Below are 25991 nucleotides of genomic sequence, written 5' to 3' on the forward strand. Positions count from 1 at the left end.
AAGAATGTAGAGTTTCTAGAACGAGTACAGAGAAGGGTAACAAAATTGGTGGATGGAACAAAGGGGTTCTCTTACCAAGAGAGGCTTAAATTCTGCAACTGCAGCATCTCGAGACTAGGCACCTGCGAGGTGGTCTGATTGAGGCGTACAAGGCCTTGAATAGTTTGAGCAGGCTCAATGCTGATGGGATACTTCCGCTTGCTCAGATTAAGAACCTAAGGGGGCATAGATTCAAATTGAGGAAAGGCGGTTGTAGAATAGATGTGCAGAAGTTTGCCTTTGGCCAGCGGGTAGTTGATTGCTGGAACAGACTTCCATCTGTTGTTGTGGAAGTTGATAGCTTAAACAAATTTAAGGCTGAACTAGAGACATTTGGAGTGACCCGATGGATGGATGAAATGGGAAGTTTTTTTTTGGCTGACGCTCTATAAGCTTGCTTACGTTCATCATATGCCTCAGTTAATGCTAATGTATCTTCGTTAACATGTTGCTGCTCACTCACACTGTTTTTTCCATCCTCTATGGCTGGAAAAAAAGGCCCAGTCCTCGCAATGGAAGACCCGGCCTTCTCCAAGGCCCAAAACAACAAGATGATCTCGATAATGTAATGATCACGCTTATCATACATTTTTTGAATCACAGGGCATTTTCACTATAAATTTGTTCCGCATGGTTAAACTGTGAACTAGAAATGCTACACTGCTCAACAAAATTAACAGAACAAAATGTTTTTCATGAATATTTTTTTGTGAACAGTGTCGTCGAAGGTGAATATTTTATATTATAATCATCCTGGCATGCAAATTCCAAGCATCCAATAGAAATCAATCTACTACCTTACAGAATTGCACATTATACAAATTATTCAAATTATTCATGCCTATAAAAACAAGGGTTGCGACACATCACTTCATTCCCGCTTTTTTTTTTTTTTTTTTTGCTTTCACAGTGGGATAGCCACATCTCCAGTACTCAGGATGGCAAGTCATGGTCGTTTAGATGATTCTTTGAGATGGCAGGCCCTTGGACGAGTTGAAGCCAGGCAATCACAGGTGGAGGTGGGACGTTGGCTTTATGTGTCACTCAGTGTCGTCTCGGCACTATGGAAACAGTTTCGGAAGACGGTTACCATTACAAGAAGAGTTGGCCAAGGTCGCTCGAGGGCTACATCAACCAGAAGAGACCACTAACTGGCTCTAACAGCAAGACGGAACTCTACGATGTCCTGTCATCAACCGTCTCTTGGGTTGCTGCGGTACAGGCGGAAACATTTCCAACCGGACTGCGTTAAAAAGGCTCAATTCAAGTGGACTCTACGCGAGGAAGCCAATGATCTGTTTCCCATTAATCCCAAACCACCGCAGAGCTCGTCGAAACTGGTGCCACAAACATGAGCCTTGAAGCCCTGACAAATGGGATACAGTTCTGTTCTCTGATGAGTCCCACTTTAGCCTACAAATAGATTCTAGATGTTATTTCATCTGGATACAACGAGCAATGCGGTAATTAAATCCTCAACGAGCAATGCGGTACCAACATCAGAGAAAGGAACACTTACGGTGGAGGCGGTGTTCTCGTGTGGGGCAGAATAATGACCATAGGCCGCATCCCTCTTCTTGTTTTTGATAGGGCTCCTGTAACTGCGCAGAGGTACGGAGAACAGATCCTCGAACCCTATGTGCGACTTTATAAAGGTAGGGAAGGCCCAGATTTTTTTTTTTTTTATGCAAGACAACATCATCAACACCACTCTTCATAGAGCTCGCGTAGTGGAGGAATCTTGAATTTGAAGATATACAGCAGCTGCCGTGGCCAGCATGATCAGCAGACTTAAATCCCATCGAACAGCTGTGGAACTTTGGGCGTCGCATTGCACGCTGACAGCCAATTCTTCTGTTATTTGGTGAATTAAGGCTTGCGCTGGTGGAAGGATGGCATTTGTGGCTACAGAATCTTATAGACACCCTTACATCGAAGATGGTTCACCGTTGTCAGAACTGTTTAGCCGTTAAAGCGGATCACACGCCTTACTGATGTCATATGACCATATTTTCGAGCATCTTATATCGACTTATGTAATGCGACCTTTTTAGTAATTGTTATACACCCCCTATAAAAGTCCCTTATACCTGTCCGAAGAGTGTCGCTGTCTCTCTTCATTTCATGGTACACCAGCATACCAAATTTTGTCCCGCTTCATTGCAAACTGCACGGGTTACACGACCACGTTTCCTACGTGTACTGTTAATTTTGTCGCAGCAATGTACTAAATAGGCAGCGATTGAGAGAAAACCACAGGAAAGTGGGCTTCAGGCAATTGGCGCTTACATCATAACAGCAACCCTACACATCGGAGCTTTCCATTCAAGAACTTCTTGCGAAGCACTGTATCATTGTGCGTCCCCCTCCATCCGCGTTATTCATCTGTTTTAGCTCCTTGTCTATTTTTTTTTTTTTTTTTTGTTTTTTTTGTTTTTTTTGTTTTCGAGGGCTTAAAAATCACAGATTCGCATCGACCTGAAGAAAAATATTCGGAATGCGAAACAGCAGGTGTTAGAAATTCCAAAATAAGCCTACCAGGAAAGTTCCCATACGTTGTAGAAGCGTTGGAATCAGTGCATACTATGTCAAGGAGACCACTTCGAAATCACCCAATCGAATAGCCAATCCAAGCTTTCATCATCATCAGCCATTTTCAATCCACTGCAGGATGAAGGCCTCTCCAGCTCATGTGCTGGAGGGTTTGGTCTTTTCCTCTTCACGCTGACCAGGCGTCTTGAAGAGAACCACTCTACACGTTCGTTGCCACCCAAGTGACGTAACAAGGCTTACCATCGAGGTGTGCATGAGTGGATTTTGGGGAGGCAGGCTAACCGGACTTCTCCTAAATCTTCTGAAATAGAAAGATATTGGATCCATCAGTGTTTTAGACTGAGTGTCTAATAACACACAGAATACCTGTTCTCCTCTAAGCCCCTCAAACATCAGTTTAGTCGCCGAACTTTTTTATCACACCTCATACAATAAAAATAGTTTTTATAGCAAAATTAAAATTCTTTATATTAACAAATCTACCAGAATTAAAAAAAAAAAAAAAAAAAACCTCACCTGTATTGACGTACATATAGGAGTAAAAAGCATTCATTTCAAATAATAAAAAAAAAAAAACATCGATTTAAACGCACTTCGACTTCAAAAAGGATAATTTAAAGAAGACTATATTTTTCAACCATTCACATCTACTAAATGTTACATAAGATTGTCTATCAGCAAATACATACGAACCCAAGTTAGTAACAGAACTGCTCGTATTTAGAAACTAATAAAATTAACAAATCAAAGTTACAATTCATTCATCATAATTACAACACCTTAAACAATAAAAATCATTACAAAGAATGCAATGGCGATGCCTCATATTAAATACAAAGTTAACATTATGTGCGCAATGGGAGTAATCTGTCGCTTTCGTTGTGATATAACGAAAAGTAGACAAGGCGTATCGTTACTTGGTTTTTAAAATTACAAGGAAAACTGTGCACTTTGTGCCTATATTAGTATTAGATGAAATACGATGCTTCTCAAGTATCAACGATAAATATATGGGATCAGGTATTTCCAACTTTGTTTCACAACATTAGGACAAGAATTCTAGACCTGACCATCAGCACAAATCAGTGACAGCACAGGGTTCACAGTAAAGGAATCATCAGCTAAGGGTGATTGATGAGTTTCTAAGTTGGAAGATGAGAAGAGAGGCAGCTAAAGGCATAAGTTTTATTTTCAGGAAAGAAGACTACAACAGCTAAAGGTGCTAAAACCTCTATCAACAGCACATGGAAGGCGAATACATTAGGGAATAGATTTAAAGCAAGAGCCACAGAAGTTATGACCGAAAATATGGCACGCGGAGGATGCCGAGATGGATGAATAAGCTAGGGGGTTTAAGAGAGTGGAAAAATATAACATGGGTAGTAAGAGCGATGATAAGTAATGCAGGTTAGGTTGTCAAAGGCTAAAAGAGCAAAGAATGGGGATAAGGAGTTTTTTTTACAGTATATGAATATAAAGAAGAAAAGGGCGAATCAGATCGGACCCTTGTGTAAAAAAAAGTTTTAAACAGACCAGGTGATGCTGTGGATGAACTGAACAGGTTCAGACAAAGGATCCTTAATGGCGAGGAGAACATCTGCGAGTAAAGCTGGAAAGCACGAAAGTAGTGATACTGAAATTACAGAAGACTGTTCAACAGGAAAACTTTCGAGCCCAAAACCCAGTAAGGCCCCTCGAATTGATAACATATATCCAGTTATATTAACTAGGTATATACTCTCTTGCTACCGACCACTTGAGGGAGGTGGCAAGAGAATGCGTTGAACCATTAATTATCACTGCACTCGGGAGAGATTACTTTCGACTGGAGAAGTGCCAGCATATCACCAATACATATTTCAAGTTTAAAATCCTATGAAAGCAACGAAAGGTATTTTTTTTAAGTTTAATAAATTACTCTTCTTATTCTTTGCAAATACACAATAACAAATTGCGTAAGACTATAAACCAGAGGCAATATTGCTCTGGCACATAGATTCATCGTACAGGTTACAGAGAAGAGATAATCTATTTTTTACAATGTTACTGTGGCAATGCCATGGCTCAATGGTATTTTATATTCAGCCACCACTCTTTCAGAAAATAAAAAAATCAGCGCCAGTTCTTCAAAGACAAAGAAAGTGACGTTAATTCTCTACAACTTAATGCAAGAACGCATTGGATATCTCTAGGTCTAAACTCAAAACTTCAAAGTGTTGTAATTATACGTATGATAAAAAAAAATTTTAAATAATAAAAAACAGCAGCAATATATATAATTTAATTGTAAAATCAATGAGTATCATAACTGATGATTCAATCCTTTATTAATTGGGTAAAAAAAAAAAAAATACAGCGATTAATATCGCCACCCTCCCTTGAAAATCTGGGGTTTAATGATGATTGAAAATTAAAACTTTTCAGAGATGGGGTAAGCTCCTTGCCACTCCTTAATGTGATTTTCCAACACGGTAAAACATGTTTAGGTAGTGGTAGAACCAGAAGGGAAAAAACTTCTCTTTAATCCCTTCTAATACTAATTATCTAAAACTGAAGGTGTGCCCATTTATTACAATTATATATCTCAAAATCAAATAGAACGAGATAAATGCCAATATGGGGCAATGTCTATTATGTTTGTAGAAATGTGTCCAGGAATTCAAAATGGTCTGATTTTGCCGCAATACCAAACATCTTTGATGTTAGGTATGGTTAATAATAAAACCTTTCTGTCCTATACAATTAACTACTGCATTTTTCAATTGCCAATTAAAAATTTATTTCAGTTGTTAATTGGTAGTTCTGGCATTTTCAGTTTTTAATTGACGTTTCAGTTTTGATCAATTCTAAAGAATTCTTTGCTATGGCCCTGTCGCTGTGATAAGAAAATTTGGTCATATGTTGTAACCAGTTAACATAGGTTAATCTTTGAATTGTGTACCTGAATAAGTTTCATATTTCGAGTTTAAAAGCAGAATATACATGTAAAAAAGATATAATTTAATTTGTGGAATGGCAGGGGCACTGTACAATCGCTCACATTTCGAGAAGGTACATCCAGCAATATGCTCACAGTGGCCAATTTGACTTATCTGGTTGTTGCAAAACAGCCTTAAGTGTGAGCCGATTTGTGAGCTACATAAAGGCAGATTTGAAAATTGGGCAACTTTTTTTATAACGAACTAATGTTATTAGTGGAGTCCCTCAGGATTCAGTGCTAAGCATTTTACTGTCTTCAATATTTATTGACAATATTGATGAAGGCACATCAAGCTTATTATCTAAGTTTGCAGATGTTACAAAGGTTGGCAGAGTGATTAAGGACAGGAATCAAGGCATACTACGGCAGTAGGACGTAGATAAATTATTAGGCAGTTGGGCTGAGAAGGGGCAATTGAGGTGTAACATTGATAAATGCAAGGTACTGCATATGGGCAGCAGTAATTTCAGAATAACATGCCAGTTGGGTGGTACCACATTCAGGGTAATGGAGAATGAAAAAAGACCTGGGGATAATCGTACACTCCGACTTGAAGTTCTCTGAGCAGTGCAGACAGTCTGCTAGGACAGCTGATGGTATTATGCTAATGATATACAGGAATTCTGCAAACAGGAAAAAAGAGGTAGTTATGCCCTTGTATAAAGCAGTGGTTAGGCCGCATCTTAGGTACTACACCGCAGGTCTGGAAGCCTCATTTTAAGAAGGATGTGAATCTATTGGAACGGATGCAAAGAAAAACAAGAAGATTGGGGCCACAAAAGGGTTATCTTAAAAAAGACTTGACGTTCGGTAAATTGCAACGTCTCGAAACTAGGCATCTACGAAGAGACTCGATTAAAGTGTTTAAGACTTTAATTCATCGAGTAAACTAAATGCTGACGGCATTTTTACTCCTTTTTCGGTTCTAAATTACAGGAGCATTCCTTCCTAATACTGTATAACATAAAGTTCTACCACTATCAGATACGTCTATGACCTACATACTTATTTAACCACCAAAACAAAAGAAAATCAACGTACGAGGATCCGTTGTCACGAACACATTAGGACTAACCAGCTAACGACAATTTCAAAAACTGGTTGTAAACGAACAACAAAAGTTGAATACCACCTGACTGACTACGATTATAGTAATTAACTACTGTTTCTTGTGTTATATTAGCTACGAAAGGCAAAATTTTACCCTTTTATTACTAACTAAAAGTGCAGACATAAGAGACCGCATATATAGAAATCGTCCTATTAAGTTCAGACTTGAAATACAGGGTAATTCAAAAAGAATTGAAAACACTTTCAAAAATTCATTACTCAGTAATTGTTGTTTTTGTAGGGTTTTAGTAGCATCGGCGACTAAGGCCATATTGCTCCATGTATAATCTCCCGTGTAAAAAATAATACTTGATGAGAATCAACCGAAAGAGCAACTGGCTTTAGGACAGAATTCTCAACTATGGATCAACTTCACGTAATATCACCGCTAATGGGAGAGCAAATGAATATAAAACACAATTATGCTTGGCATTTGTGGATTATGAAAAGGCATTTGACTCCACACAGCATAAGGAAATGTTTCGGGCACTGGAAAGACAAGGCAAAGATACTCCATATATTATGATTTTGAAGAAAATATATGAGAACGCTACCTCCTTTATTAGACTAGACAAAGACAGTACCAAATTTAAAATTGAGAAAGGAGTTTGACAAGGAGACACAATATCTCCGAAGTTGTTTACTGCTACCCTTGAGGAAGCTTTTAGAAGGTTAGACTGGTCGCAGAAAGGAGTCAATGTGAATGGAGAGTACCCAAACCATTTACGATTTGCAGATGGCATTGTGATCATAAGCCACGATTCCATAGAATTAGAGGACAATCTTAATCAGCTATGCACAGTTAGTAAGGATTTTGGGCTAAAGATGAATATCGCTAAAACAAAAGTAATGATGAACAAGTATGCCACAGAAAAGGATATAATCACTGTTTGTTTGTTTGTTATTTGGTTTTTAGTAGCATTAGCAACTAAGGCCACCGCATATCCCGGTCTAATCAAGAAGCGTGTGCTACGCACTGCTGCTCCTGCCCACCTGGCTACGGAGGGGCCTTCAATATAATCATTGAAGGAGCAGTAATTGAAAAGGTGAATTCATATACTTATTGGAACAAGTCATTAGATGTAATAATGATTAATGTCTGGAAGTCAAGAGAAGAATAAATTTCGGATGGATAGCATTCAGGAAATATAGTCACATACTGAGGAGCAATATCCCAATTTATTTGAAACGTAAAATAATGAACCAATGTACTCTCCACCACGACTTATGGAAGTGAAACTTGGGCACTCACCAAAAGTATGGAAGAGAAGCTGAAAACTACACAGCGAAGAATGGAACGAATTATATTAGAAATCAGACTGTTAGATAAGAAGAGATTTGTTTGTTTGTTTGTTTGTTGTTTGGGAGCATTAGCAACTAAGGCCATATTGCTCCGGGATATGCGGTCATCATTCCCTGACCTTTCCGCATCGTCCGTATTTGGTGGTGACGGCCTCGAACCCCGGTCTAATCAAGAAGCGTGTGCTATGCACTGCGGCTTCTTCCCACCTGGCTACGGAGGCGCGAAAAGAAGAGAAACACATGGATCACGCAACAAACTCAAATAAAGGACATTCTTATCAAAAATAAAGAACTGAAATGGTCTTGGGCAGGACACATAGTTCAAAGACATGATGACAGATGGACTAAGAAAATAACAGAATGATAGCCAAGAGGAGCTAAAAGAAAATCTGGAAGACAACAACGGAGATGGACAGATGAAATTCATAAGTTCGTGGGTAGTAAATGGATGGCTATTGCACAAACCAGAAGGAACTGGAAAGTTGCTGGATAGGACTTCACATTGCAGTGGATTGAAAATGGCTGATGATGATGTCTGTAAATTGCATGTGTTCTGTGGTCGATTTTTTGTTTGCTGAACGAAAAACCCGAGTTTCTGGGAGAAAAAAACATGCTACTCTAGCCCGAAACCGACTAAGTCAGTTTTGAAAAAGGTCCATAAAAATCCCTCGCGTCATCGACGGTCATTTCCGTCCTTCCTACACCGGAAACTCAGGTCATTTCCATCCAGTTGTATGAAGGAAGGCGATCCTACCAACTGTGTTACCCACGAGGGCTACTCAATAATTAGGTTATATATGAACATGTGGTCAAAACCAATTTAAAAAGGAACTATCATAGTTTTTTCTATAATTTGGAATAATTGAGAAATGTAAGGGTAACTGTACAATTTGGTGCATACTACATGTTCATATAAATTTTTGATAGTGGTCAATTATTTTTGAATCACCCTGTACTATTATAACAAACCAGTTTTAAGATGAAAATGTAACTCATGCAACAGAAACTGTTCACAAATATTAGCGGTCCAAAACTCTCATGCTTTTAATGCACCACAGAATTCAGTGTGTATCAAATGACCTCGAGTTGTTTTCATTAACAAAAATTAGCGCATCGAAAGAGAACTGCAACACCAGAAGACCATTTTAAATTTGTCATAAGAACAAAACATGTTTACCGGTTCTGTAAAATTTCGCAACTGTTTCAAACACACACACATAAAGTCACCGAGAGCATTTTACATAATTTCATGGGTAGACCTGACGAAAAATTGTCCTATCAAGTTTAGTGAAATGGTCAAATATGTAGATTTTTTTAAAGGTGTTTACCTTTAAAGTCACCAAGAGATGCAGAGTAGATACTGTTTCCAATGAATGCATAAAAGGTAATCATCAGCTAGAAATGGTGAAAGTCGCGTCGCTTTAGCATCTATAACGCGCGGTTCCATGCGTTAGAGCGTTACACAATATCTGAAGTAAACGCTCTGTCATGGCCTCGACTTCTCTTTCACACTTCTGGAGAAAGATGCAGTCATTAAGGGAGGTATATTCTATTAATAGCAGTAGTAGCAGTATTAGAAGTGGCAAATGATGCAAGAACTCAAGCACATACAAAATCAGTAAAAAAAAAAAAAAACTCCTTAACATATCCCTCCAACACTTTAGGTCAAGCAAAAGAGGTTGGATGATGGGGCAATTTTTTTCTGACCTTGTTGTTGATGTTTTCGAAGGCGTTTCTAAAAGTTATTGCAAGAAAAAAAAACTGATTTCAGGATTCTCCTCATTTTGGATAATACGCCAAGCCATCCTTGCAACATTTCTGAGCTTTCTGAAAACATCAAAGTCATATTTCTACCTCCAAACACCTTTCTCCTTCAGCCTATGACAAAAAAAAAAAAAAAAAAAAAAAATGGGGTAGCTTTTAAAGCTTATTATTCAAGGCGCGCATTTGAGAAGTTGATTGCAGCTACTAAGGGATAACAAGGAAAGTTTTTTTGAATTTTGAAAGAGCTTTAACATCAAGGATGTTATTGACATCACTGCGGAGGCCTTGGGGTGATACAGTAAGGACTGCTTGCATGCAGTTTGGCGGAGCTTCTTTCAGATTTTATTCATGATTTTAAAGGCTTAAAACTGTCAGAGGAGTTTCCAAGAATCAAAGAACACTTCGTTGCTCTTGCAAAGCAAGTTGGATTTGTAGAAGTGGAGAGCGAGGATGTTGAGGAACAACTTGAATCCAATTTGTGAAGACCTCTCTACAGCTTATTTACAACTTGTTGCTGGGGGGAGAAGGGGTTAAAGCTGGAGATAAAGAAAATGAAGTCCAGGATGTCGCACCCCGAGAGCTTTTCACCTCTCTTTTTGTTTTCTATCTTCGTGGGGGGGGAGATTGAGAAGCAGTTGCAGTTCTTATAAAACAATGATTGCAATGCAGAACGCTACAGGATAGCTGTTCGTGGAATAAGGTCTTATTTGGCACCCTATGAACGGCTTCTTTATGCAATAAGAAAAATGGCATGGCAGCTAAAAGTATATGTCTTTTTAAGCCGTCCCCCACACCCCAAAACTCAGAAACCTCAAAACCTTTCTCTTTCCTCATCAAATTATCTTTAAATTTTTTTAAGGTAAGTGATAAATTTACGGTATTATTTCATTATTAAATACGAATTTAACATGCATTTAAACTGTACTATTCTTTGTGTTAACTACCAAATTTGTTTCGATTTTGAATAATATTTTTTGTGATCTGCTCCTAACCCCAATTTTTTCATAAGCACTGTTCTTTTTATTAAGCAAGGTCTCATAAGAACGCAACTATCGCATTATAGCAGAAACGATTGTATAAGATATTGAAATCATTTTTTGCACCCAGTTCCTTTGACACTACATCATAGTATGCAATCAAATTGACCAGATACGATTGCCCCTTAACAAAGAAGTGTACATACGCTGTCCAGTCAAAACATTATGATCACTTACTTAACATGGCTATGTCCTGCTATGTCCTCCTCCTGCCGACAGTGCTGCCGCCACACTGCGAGGCTTGGACCCTATAAGGCCTCTGAACGTTGCAGGAGGTATGTTATACGACGTCGCCAGGATTGGTTCCCGGTGATCTGCAATAGTCCGTGGTGGATGATCCAAAAGCCGGATCCATCGATCCACGTAATTCCAGAGATATTCTATGGGATACATATCTGGGGAATTCGGCGACCAGCACCTGGAAGTCACTTTCGTGTTTGGTGAACCACTCTCGAACAATACCGGCAACGTGGCAGGGTGCATTATCCTGCTGAAACACACCTGTGCCATCCGAAAAGACAGTCACCACGAAGGGGTTTACCTGATCAGTCACTATGGATAGGTAGTGTGTGTGTGTGTGTGTGTGTGTGTGTGTGTGTGGTATCACTGGTGGCTCCTAGGCATTTGCCCATCACCACCTTGTTCATCTGTGGTAGAGTAGGCCCAAAAAAGTGTTGGCGCTCGTGTGTCAGCCTAATGTGCTGGTCTGGGTCCACTATCATCTGTAGTGCCGAAACGTAGCCACCGTAGATAGTGCAATACCGGTGGGCGCCAGCAATCCCGCTCCCAAGTTTCCCAAAACCAGGAGCCAGCAAAGAAAAAACACTGTGTAAATTAACCTAGTAATTATTTTAACTCAGAAATTTTGATATTTTACCTTACTTGAATTTAACTTTTAGATATTACAACGCAAGGAAATTTAAAAGTTAAATCTTTGACTATATACAAAAGCATTTAAAAAGGATAGTCGGTGGCAAGAGTCACGATGAGACTACTGCCACCGAAAGTATAGTACGTTGATTTCGTCACTTCCGCTCCAAGATACACAGCAGTGAAATACATCTTTACAATTTTCCACGAGAAGAGGCGTACTGGAAGCAGATGATAAAGCCAGCAGCGTCAACAGGGAAACAACAGCCGTAAAGAGACTGTTTCTTTATAAAGCACTGATTGCCACGCAGTCAAATTCAGGAAAATTTGATCAGAATTTAATGGTGATGATGTTTTCTATGAACAGCCATAATGAGACTGTCAAAGCCCATTAATATTAGCTGGTCCAAAGAGACGTTGCTCAACTTGAAATATCAACCTTACAAGACACCACTGCCACGGAAGAGCATAATGATCCTCCCAGTCAAAGGTACTCAACAATTAGAAATCTTGCTTTTCAATCTTCCAATGAAAAGATGTACTGGATGCAGATGACAAAACCCTCTAGCGTCAGAAAGGAGGTCAACAGCCACAATGAGACAGTGCCTCTATAATACATTATTTCACAATTCATCATTTCCCTAGGAAATCATTTGATTAGAAAATTAGGACTGATGAAAGTTGCTGTGAACAGTCACAACGAGACTGCCACGGCACGATTTATATTATCTAATCCAAAAGTGGAGTTTTTGAGCGTGTAGACTTATATTGACTTTTATATTGGGCTATGTGGGGTCGGATCAGTATGGTATCTATTTCCAGAGTCCAACAAGCGGGAGGTTACAAGATTCAAATAATGAAGTCAGGAGCATTTTTTCCCCCGAAATATCCCAGGAAGGTCTTCCCTCTTAGTATTGATATTTTTATTATTTACATTGTTTACTAGATATCTGCCTCATTTACAACAAGTGTAACCAGGTATTTCTATAAATCACAGTTGGCTATTTTGTTCATTAGTTATTTTCCATTGTAATTACCACTTAATCATCCCTTTAATTTTTAAAAAAACAATCACCTTAAAGTTAGCCAATCTCTTATTATTCAAACCATAAGAATTGCAGATCGACCAAGGTGAGTACTGGAAAATTAAGCCTTTGCTATTTTTCGAATTTAGTCCAATAAAACAGTACTTTAAGACATACTATAACTTCTAAATGTCTATTTTGTTCATTAAAATGCAGCTCATGCAACTTGCACATCAATCTGATTTCAAATTAATTAACCAAGCTGATTCCTAAGTTTTCTCTTCTGAAAAACTGACACTGAGACGATCTGGAGGGCGGAAAAATTTTGTTAATTTTCTCAAAGGATATGAACAATATCCACCGATAGGTTAGGGAGCCAATTTACAAGACTTCGTCTCTGTTCCAAGTACAGTGGACACATTAACAGGACACGTTCCCAATCCTCGTTCTGACCACAAGTGCAGAATGGATCTGGCTTCAGCCTCATCTCATGGAGCTTGGCCCTGAGAGAACAATGATCCGTTAGTAAATATGCTGTAGTCATAGACGGTGTGAACCATGAACAGATTCCCGGAGAAGTCACAAAAGATTGTAGCATTCAGAATGCAGTCGAAAAACTCGAGTTTCCGGAAGCCAAACCATGATACCCTCGCTTCAGACCGACTGTTTCAGCCACTTTATGAAAAAGACCGATAATGCCGTCATCGACAGGATTCAAACTCAGGCCTTTTCCCTGGTGTAGGGTGATTTTAGTTAATGGCCTCAAAGTTAGCATAAACATTGCATTAGCAAAGGCACATGATGCAAGAAAGCAAACTATATAGCATCAGACAAAAGGGGAAAAAAAAAGAAAAAAAAAACCACACATACTATTCTCATTTTACTCATCCATCCGGTCCAAATGTTTGTCTAGTTCTGCCTTGAATCTGTTTAAGCTATCCACTTCTACAACGACAGATAGAAGTTTGTTCCAGCAATCAACCACAAGCTGGCTAAAGGCAAACTTCCGCACATCTGTCCTATAACTGTCTTTCCTCAATTTGAATTTATGCCCTCTCAGGCGATTATTCTAAGCAAGAGGAAGAATCCCATCGGCATTGAGCATGCTCAAACCATTCAAGGCATAAACCTCAATCAGATCACCTCGCAGGTGCCTAGTCTCCAGACACGGTAATTTGCAAAATTTAGGCCTTTCTTCGTAAGAGCAACTTTGTTTCATTCACTAATCTTGTTGCCCTTCTCTGTACTCGTTCCAACAGCTCTACATCCTTCTTAAAATGAGGCCTCCAAACCTGTATACAGTACTCAAGGTGTGGCCTGACCATTGCCTTGTACAAGGGGATAATCACCTTATCCCTGCTAGAAAAATTCCTGTATATCATCGACAAGACACCATGAGCTACTCTTGCAGGCTATCTGCACTGGTCAGAAAACTTCATATCTGCCTGCACGATTACCCCCAGGTCCTTTTCACTCTCTACCTCAGTCAGTGTAGTACCTCACAGTTGATACGTTACTCTGGGGTTACTGCTTCCTATTTACATTTGTCAATGTTAATCTTCAGTTGCCACCTCTCAGCCGATCTATTCAACTTTTCTAGATCCTGTTGCAGCAGCGAACTGTCATTAGTGTCATTAAACAACCCTGCGGACCATCGTATCGTCTGCATAGTTGGGCATTAAGCCTAAAATACCATCATCAATATCATTAATGAATACAGAAAACAACAATGGACCCAACACTGAACCCGGGGGGTCTCCACTAATAACATTAGTCCACGAAGAGCAGTGTCCAATGATTACCACTCTGTCTTCTCCCACTCAACCATCCCTTTATCCATATCAGCAATTTGCCTCCAATGCCACACTGCTCCAATTTGTGCATCAGTCTTCCATGTGTCACAGTATCAAAAGCCTTTCTAAGATCCAAATATATGATATCAAAATTATTCTTTCCACCCAGTTCCTTTGTGACTACATTATAGTATCCAATAAAATTGGTCAGACAAGACTTTCCCTTAAGAAATCCATGCTGTGTCCGAGCTATAAGTGAAGTTTTGTCTAGATGATCCTGCAATGCTTCTTTAACCGGTGCCTCCATTAATTTCACTGGTCTAACAGGTCTGTAATTACCTGTGTCTCCCTTTGGTCTTCCTTTGTGGATTGGGGTGATTTGCACATTTTCAGTCCATGGATGCCTCCCCTGAGTCCAAGGAAGCTGTCATAATTATGGCTAAGAGTTTACTTACTTTCTTTGCTGCCTCCTTTAATATAACTGGATAGATTCCATCCACCCCAGGTGCCTTTCTTATGTTTATCTTCAACAATTTCTCCTCCACTTTACTGTTCAGTTATTACAAGCTTATCTAGCTTACTGCCAGAGTTCAATACGCCTCTGGAATTCCCCTCCCTGAATAACTCCTAGTGTGAATGTATATGCAAAATATTCATTTAGTTTGTTAGCTACCTGAGCAAGATCATCAACAGTTGAACCATCGATATCAAGTGGACTAATCTGATTCATCCCGTTCTCTATAGTGTTTACATAAGTAAAGAACTCTTTGCTGTTTTTCTTTGCATCCTTTGCCAGAGATTTCTCATAATTTACCTTTGACTGCCTAACCTCCACTGTGACTTGGTTAAAGACCAGCTTACATCTATCTTAAGCTTCTGTGTCACCTATTAATTTAGCATTTTTCTTCTCTGCCACGTCTAATTAGTTCAGCTGATATCCATTTACGCCTAAATCTTGAACAATATTTCTTATTTGGAAGCCTAGTAGCTTCCAAGATTATTTATTTGAATGCTTCCCATTTTGAATTTGCTGTTGGTAACATCATCAGTTGGTCCCACCGTATAGAATTTAAATACTGTACTGTCTCTGACCTCCGTAGTCACATTTACGAAAGCAAAACCCTTCCCTTTACCCCTGATGGTAGTTACCTCTTTGAGTAAATCCCACTTCAGCACACTGTGATCACTGCCACCTAGTGGTTCCTTTATCTTCAGATTCTTAATGCATGAAGAATCACTACTGATATTACAGATCAAGAGTATTACTCCCTCTAGCTGCCTCCCGAACATGCTACTGTATGCCTCCCAGCAGTCCTGGAACTCCCCATTGTCTTGCTTTCCAGGCTGCTGCTCGATTGCATTTCAATAAAAGCAGTGCAAGAATCACTTTCACCTCTGCCAGCGGCTACTGTTAATCTATTAGTCCGTGTATTCCCCCCCCAAGCTTGCAGTTTTCCGACTCACCTAACTCTGCCTCGATAGCATCAGCAAATATTCTTGTACCCTTTCTATTTAAGTGTGTTCCGTCCCTGTAGAAGCAGTCTCTCCTGTTAACAAGCTTGTTTCTAATAACCTGAGTAACAGTAAAATATGCAAGTGAAATAACTTTGTTATCTATGGTTTTTATCGGCTGATCTGTGTATTATCACATTTCCCCATAGTATCATAACTGGTGTGCATGATTGCACACCTGTTAGGCAATACCCCGAAGCAGCCTTCCACAAGATCACGGCTTTTGGCACCCAGAACATCATAACAACATAACGCACACGCAAACACAGATTACACTACACTACAGAAAAACACACACACCTTTTTATAGAGTCTGTTGCATCATCACAGAGGAAAAGAGGTAGATTTGAACAAACGTTCTAGATGCTGCCCTACCTATACACATATTACACGACAATTAATTCCTATTTCATATTCCGTTAGATCACGTCCCCTGCCCATTTCGATCAAATAATTCGTATGGACTTCATGTCACGAACGTGCAGCCCTTGTGTGCAGCACAGTTAGTAGAATCGCCGTGCTCCCGACACATGGTGGAAAAGATTTCAGTTCGAGCTCCGTCGATGATGTGAGGAATTTTTATGGCCCTTTTTCACAACGTGGCTGAGTTAGTCGGTCTCAAGCGAGGGCAGAATGGTTTTTTCTCCAGGAATCTCGGGTTTTTCGTCCAGCATACAGATAATCGACCACAGAACACACGCATTTATTTACAGACACTTTTTTACTGCCTTATACAATATGGCCTTATTCGCTGATAATCCTAAAACCCTACAACAACAACGAAAGTGCAGTATCACATTTAAGGTTGTAGTAGGGTTTTTTAGGAGCTTCAGCGACTAAGGTCATATTGCTCCGTGTATACTGTCTGCTTGTGTTCTGTGGTCGATTTTCTATTTGCTGGACGAAAAACCTGAGTTTCTAGGAGAAAAAACCGTGCTACTCTCGCCTGAGACCGACTAACTCAGTTACGTTGTGAAAAAGGCCTATAAAATGTCCTCACGTTATTGACAGGATTGGAACTCAGGTCTTTTCCATCCGGTGTGGGGAGGACGGCGATTCTACCAACTGTGCTACCCACGTGGGCGGTGAGAAACAGCCGATTGTTAAAACACAGGGGTGGTCAATGTTTTGACTGGACAGTATATACATTGTATGGAGTCGGTTTGAATATTTACTGAACCTTGAAAATGACGAAGATTTGCGATGTTTCGGAAGGATAAGAGATTGAGATAGAAGGATAAGAGAAGGAAAAGAGATAAGAAATCATAGTAATTTTCTGCTTACAGGAAATGGGTAGTTAGTAACTATGAATAATGAGGTTGCCAAATTACTTGAGCAGAAAAAGACGGTATGGAAAAATTAGGAAGCAATAAAAAGTACTCAAGCTTATAACAGCTACAAATTGATTTGTAACAATGCCACAGAAAAGGTTAGGGTGGCAAAGGCAGTTTATGAGAAATCGCTGGCAAAAAGAGCAAAGAGGGGGGATAAGGAATTCTTCACATATATAAACGCAAAGAAGAGAAGAAAAAACCAGACTGTACCCTTATGTAATGGATGTGGGATATTATTAGATACCCCAGCTGAAGTTGCAGATGAACTCAACAGTTACTTTGAATCGATATTTTCAAAAGAAAAACCCTTCACGTCAATGAGAAATAATGGGGTGAAGGTGAAATTTCACACGTTTACTTAATGAAAAAACTTTCGAGCCTACAGGCCAGTAAGGCTCCTGGGGTTGATGTTTACCTTATAATCTTAAGGGAGGCGGCAAGTAAGTACATTGAACCATTGAGGCTAATTATGAGAGCATCACTGGACTTGGGAGTGATTCCGCTGGATTGGAAAAGTGCCAATATGTCTCCAATACGTAAGGGCAGTTAAGAGTGAAGTGGGAAATTACCGGCCGGTTAGTTTAACTTCAGTAGTAGGGAAAATCATGGAGACCATGATCAAAGTTGGAATTCAGAATCATTTAGATAGAAATGGAATTCTGAAGGATACTCAGCATGGTTTTGTAAAGGGAAAATTATGTTTAACTAATCTGGTTAGCTATTTTGACAGGGTCACTGAAGAGCGGGACTTTGGGAATAATTTCGACATTGTTTATTTGGATGTCAGCAAAGTATTTGACTCAGTCCCACATGAGCGGTTACTTTATAAGCTGGAACAAGTTGGAATCACGAGGAAAATCCTTAGATGGATAGCTGGATGGCTTCAGGCAGGAGGAAGAGGGTGTGATAAATGATTATTCCTCAGATTGGGTTGAAGTGAGAAGGTTGGGTTCCCCAAGGATAAGTATTAGGACCGCTGTTCTTTTTGATTTTCATAAATGACATCGACGAAGGGATGGAGGGCGTGCTGTCTAAATTTGCAGATGATGTAAAAATTGGTAGAGTAGTTAATGATCGCCCGCCAAGCAGAGCTTTTTCAGAATGACCTAGATAGACTTCAGGGATGGTCAGAAAAATGGCAGCTATGCTTTAATCCAGCAAAGTGTAAGGTATTGCATCTGGGGAACAGTAACCCCAAAATAACTTATACACTTGGCGGAATTGAACAAATGCCGGTAGTGGAGGAAAAGGACTAGGGTGTTACGATACGGTCAGACTAAGTTCTCTGAGCATTGTAGACAGGTTGCAAGGAAGGCCTATGGTGTCCTATCGAAAAATTGCTAGTCAAAGATGGATAACTCATCTGGTGAGATCGGCAAAAGGGCATCCATATGAGTAAAGACTTCGAATATGTGGGTTGCAGAGCATGGAAACTAGGCACCTTAGAGAAGACTTGATTGAGGCGTTTAAGGCTCTGAGAGGTATAAGCAAAATGAATGAGAATGAAATTTTCACGGTTATAAATGATTCTAGAACTAGGGGCCATAATTTCAAGTTACGGGGGAAGTTTTTTTAGACTGGATTGCAGGAAGTTTTATTTTAGCCAGCGAGTTATAAATTAGTGGAATAAGTTACCTACATGGGTGGTAGAGGCTGACAGTTTGGGGAAATTCAAAGGTCAGCTGGATAATTACCTACGGGAGGAAGGAAACGCTTAGGCTGTCCATTTCCTTCTCTGTTATTTATCAATTATTATTATTTTTTAAATTTTATTCTTATTATATTTTTTAATTTTATTCTTATTATTATTTATTCTTATCATTTTATTTTATTTATTTTATTATTATTATTATTTATTCTTATCATTTTATTTTATTTATTTTATTATTATTATTATTATTATTATTATTATTATTATTATTATTTTATTTATTTTTTATTTTTATTTGCTGGTGCAGCATAAGCCATAGGCTTCCTTGCACCATGTGGCCATTACTAATACTAATAGTAATACTTGAAATGTAGCAGAAATTGTAAACGTGAAATTATCATTGGTGTTTGAGAATTACTCTAAAGATTCAGTTCAATATAAAATGGCTCTCTTTAGTAAAAGATGGCAATGCAAATAATTCTAGAGCTATAAAATGCAAGTAGCGTGTCCGCATTATTATTATTTTTTCTTTTAAGTCAACTTTCCTAACCGCTTCTCAGGTACCATTTCATGCATGAGCTATATAGGCTAAGCGGTTCTTTTCTTTTTATTCCTCTATTATCTATTACTCACTCTTAAAACGCGTGTAAAATAAACACAGAAAAAAAAATTAAAAACGTACTTTGTAAATTGCATACCTGAACAGAATATTAAACTTTCTACTAAAGCATCATTAGGATAAATATATGTAATCCTGTTTTTCTAAAATCATTCTTTAAAAATTAAATTACAAAAACAAGACATGAGTGTAGCTATTTAAAATTCATTAAATGTACGCTGTGCATTCAAAATGTTAAGCTATTTAGGTGCGTTCGCATATATACTGTCATACCATTAATATCCGTGCAGCCCTCTGTTGACCAACTATCAAAGGATTTAACAGGCTTCTAACAGAATGACAATACAATGCCACATAAGCAATCGGTATGTACCTGGAATTTCAACGGCACTGAAGAACCCTAGATTGACGATTGGTGACATGATTCATTAACGAGACGACTCGGAAAATCCCCGAAGCTGACAGAACGTGATAAGAGAACCCTACAAAGAATCGCTCGCTCGGAAAGCAGGTCGACGTTGTCGCAGCACAAAAAGGCCCTCGGTGAGATTTTTAGGACGTGTCGCAATCGTCTCATTCGACCCAATCACCAATTATATCATTCAAATAATATGGGTATAATCGAAATAATCAAATGCTTTCTTATACTCGAATGATTTTTCATAATCTAAAGAGTTAATCGATCTCAGCCGAGAATAACTTGGTTTTTTCTCCCGGAACTCAGGTTTTTTTGTCCAGAAAACTGCAAATCAACCATAGAACACACGCAATTTACAGACATAATATATATGGTACAATATGGCGTAAGTCACTGATGCGTCGAAACACTATAACAAACAAAACAAAACAAATCAACTATAGTGGAATGAATCATCCAGATGATATGAGTATAATCGAATGATTTTCCATAATCGAATGATATCAGCATAATCGATTATGACCTCTCGATCATGACCATCGCAAGTTCAAAGTCTCTCGGATCTTTCCTACTTCTCATTCTCGCACTGAATTGTACACACGCATACACAAAAGAGTAGACGTACCTAATAAATTGGTCACCCAGTGTATACTGTAGTGAGGTGTAGTGTTCGAGCGATGGGTTGGAATATGCATATTAAAAATATGCCTAAAAATGCTCTCCAATTAAGAATATCATATTTTTAAACAGCTATAATCCGTTGCAGTGTAATTTTCTACCATTGCAAGCAGATTGCATGTTACAACTGATTAGTAACGTTTCAAGCGATCAGTCGATAAATATAAATAACTGTAACGCTATATTTAATGAATATTTCTTGGAGAAGTTTTTTATTATGTAACTGTTTTAATTTGATTTAAAATTAAGTTTAAAAATAATCTAACATCTTTGTAGTTGATTAAGAGTATAAGAGTCGCTGTTTTGCAATTAGAGGTTATCAATGGGGTAGCGCAAATTCAGCGTCAAAGATGCAGGGCTTATAATTTGACCACAGACTTAGATTTAATCAACAAATGAATAAGCAAATGGAAAATTTGTTAAGTCACTTTAGATGAAGCAATGACAATTTATATCGATGAATCTGAATTCAAAATTATTCTGACAAATTTTGCCCAACTGAAAACAATTATATACTTTGTAAATAAATAGAATATACCATATTATTATCAACATGATTAATTAATCCAATTACGATCATACGAGCTTGCAAAAACTCAAACTGCATGCAATGAACGGAGGCTGTATTTGGAAAGGAGGAGAAAAAATAAAAGAAAGGAATGTACGTAAACATTTCTGCTCCGCATCGATCAAGTTGTGCGTAAATAATTCAGAGTTGCAGAACTTGTTAGCGCACTCCATGCATGTGCTCGTTAAGTCAATGTACCTACCTGGAGATCCCGGTCAGGTAAGAAACGTGTACTTTTTTTTTCTTTTTCACAATCGTTAAAAAAAAGGAACTTCTTTAAAATGAAAAGGGGAAAGAGATTCAAAATAGTAGATGAAGTTCACAAGAGCTGTGTTTAAAAGTGATGAGCAATACAAACACCAGCCAACCCAATTTTCAAAAGAATTGATTAGTTATTATTATTTTTTTTCATCTTCTAATGAAATTCCAGAAGCCCATATCGGCAAATGTAATTCTAATAAAATTGAGTGGTTAGGAAATCCTGGGACAAACCCTATGGCCACCTTGTGCACATGCGCATTCACAGGTGGCTGAGGGAAGAGATGCCCAAAAAGAAACCTTTTATTTTTATTTTTTATATTATATAATTGTACTATCATGCGATGACGGTTGTAAAGTACATACCATCTGTCCATCTTCTGTAATTATTTTCTAATCCTTTAAATTTATTCCAACGATACTCGCCACCACAACACCATTGAAGTTTGTTCAGTCAATTACTCTTTGGCTGAATGCAAATTTTTGCATTCTACAACCATCCTTTCCCAATTGAATTTTATGCTCTCCTTATATCATCCGAGAAAGAATAAGGCCGCAGCACATAGTTTACTCAATCTATTTAAAGCCTTAACACTACACCCAAGTCTTCTTCGCATGAGCCAAGTTTCCAGCTGCAATTTGTTGAGCAATTTTCTGACCATTCGCTGCAGATGATGATAAATGGCTCTCTGTCTTATAACTTCTCAACTAATGCTGGTGTTCTCCAAGATTCAGTTCTTTCTTTTACTCTTTTCCTCTCGTATATTAACGACTTTCTTTCATTGACTGGAAATCCTATCCACAGTTCTGCTGATGACAGCACACTACATCCCACCTTCCAGTTTGACAAACCTACTCTATTCAAACAGTCACAGCCTTTCGAATCTCCAACAAGAGTTCTTTAAATGCTGATATCCTGTGGAGAGAAGAAAACTTAATTAATTTAAATCATTCTAAAGCGGATTTGTTTACGTTCTACTTCAGTGGTGCCCAAACTTTTGTTACTCAAATCGCATTTGGAGTTAAAAGATGCTATATTACTGGATGGCAATAATCGTAGTAAATAAATAACTAATAAATAAATAATAAAAAGGAAATAAGTAATTATCTTGTTACCAATTGATTACTAATTGATTAACTAAAATATATAAAAGTAATAGTTTTCACTTCACTGCACATACCTCTCAATGTAATACTTTATACTCTAATACCTTAGACGGAATTATGTTGTGTAAGAATAGGTGGAATAGAACTAGGGTGTCTGCAAAGGGGCAAAAATAGATGATGTTGTACAGCATCTTTTAAGGGCACAAAAGGTGATATTGTTGTACACGTTGGCACTAATGATATTAAGAGTAGAAGATCTGTGGACTTGACTTAACAAGTACAGGGCAATGTCGGCAAAAAGTCGAATTTGAAGGTGTCTTCAAGTCTGCCCAGACACGATAGAAGGGAGTATATGTTGAAAGCCTTGTCAATGAATTTGGCCCTGGAGAGAATGTGCAAGGCTCATGGGATAGAATTTTTCTCAGAGTGTACTGTGCTTGTGAACAGGAGAGAGACTTTTTACAGGGATAGGATTCACTTGAATAGAAGGGATGCAAGAATATTTGCTGATGCTATTGAGGCAGTAATAGTTGGGTCGGAAAACTGCTAGCTTGGGGGGGGGGGATACACAGACTAATAGTTTTAACTACAGTCGCAGGCAGAGGCGAAAGTGATTCCTGTTGCTACCATTGGTACATGCAGCAGTCTGGAAAGCAAGGTATCTGGTATTTTAGGTCTTGCTGTGGGTCATCATGGAACAAATACATAGACTGTGTTAGGGTAACTAGCAGTTATTTGGTTTTTAGGAGCATTATTTAGGAGCAATATGGCCATTAGCAACTAAGGCCATATTGCTCCGGGGATATGTGGTGGTCATTCCCTGACCTTTCCGCATCTTCCGTATTTGGTGGTCACGGGCTCGAACCCCGGTCTAATCAAGAAGCGTGTGCTACCACTGCTGCTCCTGCCCACCTGGCTACGGAGGCGCCGGTAACTAACAGTAAGAACACGTACATGTATACTAATGCTAGGGGTATTGTAAAAAAAAAAAATTGATGAATTCGAAGTACTGATTAAATAAATAAATAAATTTTCTGTTTATACTCCGGCACGACAACCAAGTCAGTAGAGTTTACAATAAATCGTCAATACAAATATTTATCGTATTTAGTAGTCACGGGCTTGAACCCCGGTCCACTCAAGGAACGCGTACTATGCACTCTCGCTCCTGACCACTGGGCTACGTCAGGCCCTAAGTCGTCGAATGCAGACATTGTAGTGTCACTCAAGACATAAGTAATGTTGAATTTGAATATGGAGAGGACAATGTATACAGGAAGGGACAGGACAGGAGAGGTAGAGGGATTAGGAAAGGGGAGGGTCTTATTTAAGAAGAATATTAACTCTAAGGAAGTGCATCCAGTTGACTTGAGTGATGAATGCAATGTTGAGTCAGTTTGGTGTAATATAAGCACTGGGAAAACAAAATTGGGCGGAGTGTGTAACAGGCCTAATGACTATGATGAGTATACTAAACAGCTATACTGGGAAAAAAGAGTGGGCGGTTAAATCAGAATGTCTCATAATGGGGGATTTTAACTTTCCAGAGAATATGACTGGAATTTGTGGGTTGGTCACTCACACTAGCAAGGCTTTTGTGGATTTCTTGGATAATGTGGATTTCATGTTTTCTACAGCAGCATGTTAGAGAGGCAACAAGAGGAAGCAATACTCTTGATCTGGTTATCAGCAGTGATTCTTCATAAAATAAGAATCTGCAGGTAAAAGACCTATTGGAACGATCAAAGTGTACTAATGTGGAATTCATTTAAACACATATCTACTGTCAAGGGTACAGGAAAAAGCTTTTGCTTTCGTAAGGGTACCTACAGAGATCTCACACAGTTTTTAAATTGTGTGCAGTGGGACTAACTGATGAGGTTACTAACAGCAAATTCTACATGGGGGGCATTCATGGAAGTAATACTGTTGTTAGACCTAAATAGATGAAGCATGAACTATTGAGACAAGTGACAGAGAAGGAATGTGTATGGGATGCATATAAATTATCAGGTGATACAGGAGTCAGTGGTAGACATAAATTAGTCTGTAATCAAGTCAAATAGGAGATTAGTCAAGCTAAGGAGATTATGAGAAGTTTTTTCCACACAGATGTATGGAAGAAAAACAGCAAAAGACTTCTATGCTTGTATTAACAGTAGAAGAAAGGGGTTGAATCACATTGGGACACTTGGTATCTATGGGTTCACTGTTGATGACCCTGCTCAGGTTGCGGACAAATTGAATACGTATTTTTCATCTACATTCACACATGAGGAATTCTTTAGGGGGAATGCCAGCAGTTTATCAAACTCTGATAGGGAGCTAAATGACTTTGTGATAACTGAAAGTGGAGGAGAAATTGTTGAGGTCGGGCATAAAAAGGCACCTATGGCGGATGAAATCTATCCAATTATATAGGAGCCAGCAAAGGAGGTGAGCAAACCCTTAGCCTTAGCCATAATTATGAGAGAATCCTTGGATTCGCGGTGGGAACCTATGAACTGGAGATGTGCGAATATATATCCCCAATTCATAAAGGGGGATCAAAAGGCGACATGGTTAATTACAGAGCAGTTAGCTTAACATCTGTTCAAGGGAAAATAATGGAATCCCTGGTTAAAGAAGTAATGCAGGGCCATCTGGACAGGCATGCAATTATGCTGCAACTATAGCACGTATTTGTTACGAGGCGGTCTTGTCTAACCAACCTAATAGATTACTATGATGCAGTGACCAAGGAACTAGATGCAAAAATTAATTTTGACATCATATACTTAATCTAAAAATATTTCTTGGGGGATACCACCATCTAGACGGCACCGCTTCGGCGCCGTCTGGGTGTGTGGTATCCGCCGAGAATAAGTAACATTAGTCTCCCCCACTGGTGAAGGGTTACTTATTCAAAGCAGTACAATACTTCGGCAACTTGTTGTGAAGGTATTCACAATATGAGATATAATTAAACGATGCATGCATTCTACCTGGGTAGTAGAACTGATGGAAGTGCATTACCCATGCATAAACCTTTTTCATCATATACTTAGATTTCAAAAAAGCTTTTTATACTGTTGCATATAAAAGACTGCTGTAAAAAACTGCAGCAATGTGGCATTAAGGGCAAGTTACTGTTATGAATAAAGGGATGGTTAAGTGGAAGAAGACAGAGAGTGGTTATCAATGGGCACTGCTCTTCGTGGACTAATGTTTAGAAATCTTTATTGCAATAATAATACAAATCGATACATTGCAATATTGCCCTTCACGGCCACCAGGCCAGTGTTAATGTTATTAGTGAAGTTCCCTAGGGTTCAATGCTGGGGCCATTGTTGTTTTCAATATTTATCAATGATACTGATGAAGGTATATCAGG

At 38.7% G+C, this 25991-nt stretch overlaps 1 protein-coding gene across 1 annotated transcript in view; it reads right to left on the reverse strand.

Moving 5' to 3' along the window:
• The window catches only part of LOC150075844 (solute carrier family 15 member 1), a 154860-nt gene that overhangs the window by 121717 nt on the left and 7152 nt on the right, over positions 1–25991 (reverse strand). The gene's annotated exons all lie outside the window — the stretch shown is intronic.

Source organism: Mastigoproctus giganteus, chromosome 13, assembly GCF_048544385.1.
Source record: "Mastigoproctus giganteus isolate SK-2022 chromosome 13, ASM4854438v1, whole genome shotgun sequence".
NCBI lineage: Eukaryota > Metazoa > Arthropoda > Arachnida > Uropygi > Thelyphonidae > Mastigoproctus > Mastigoproctus giganteus.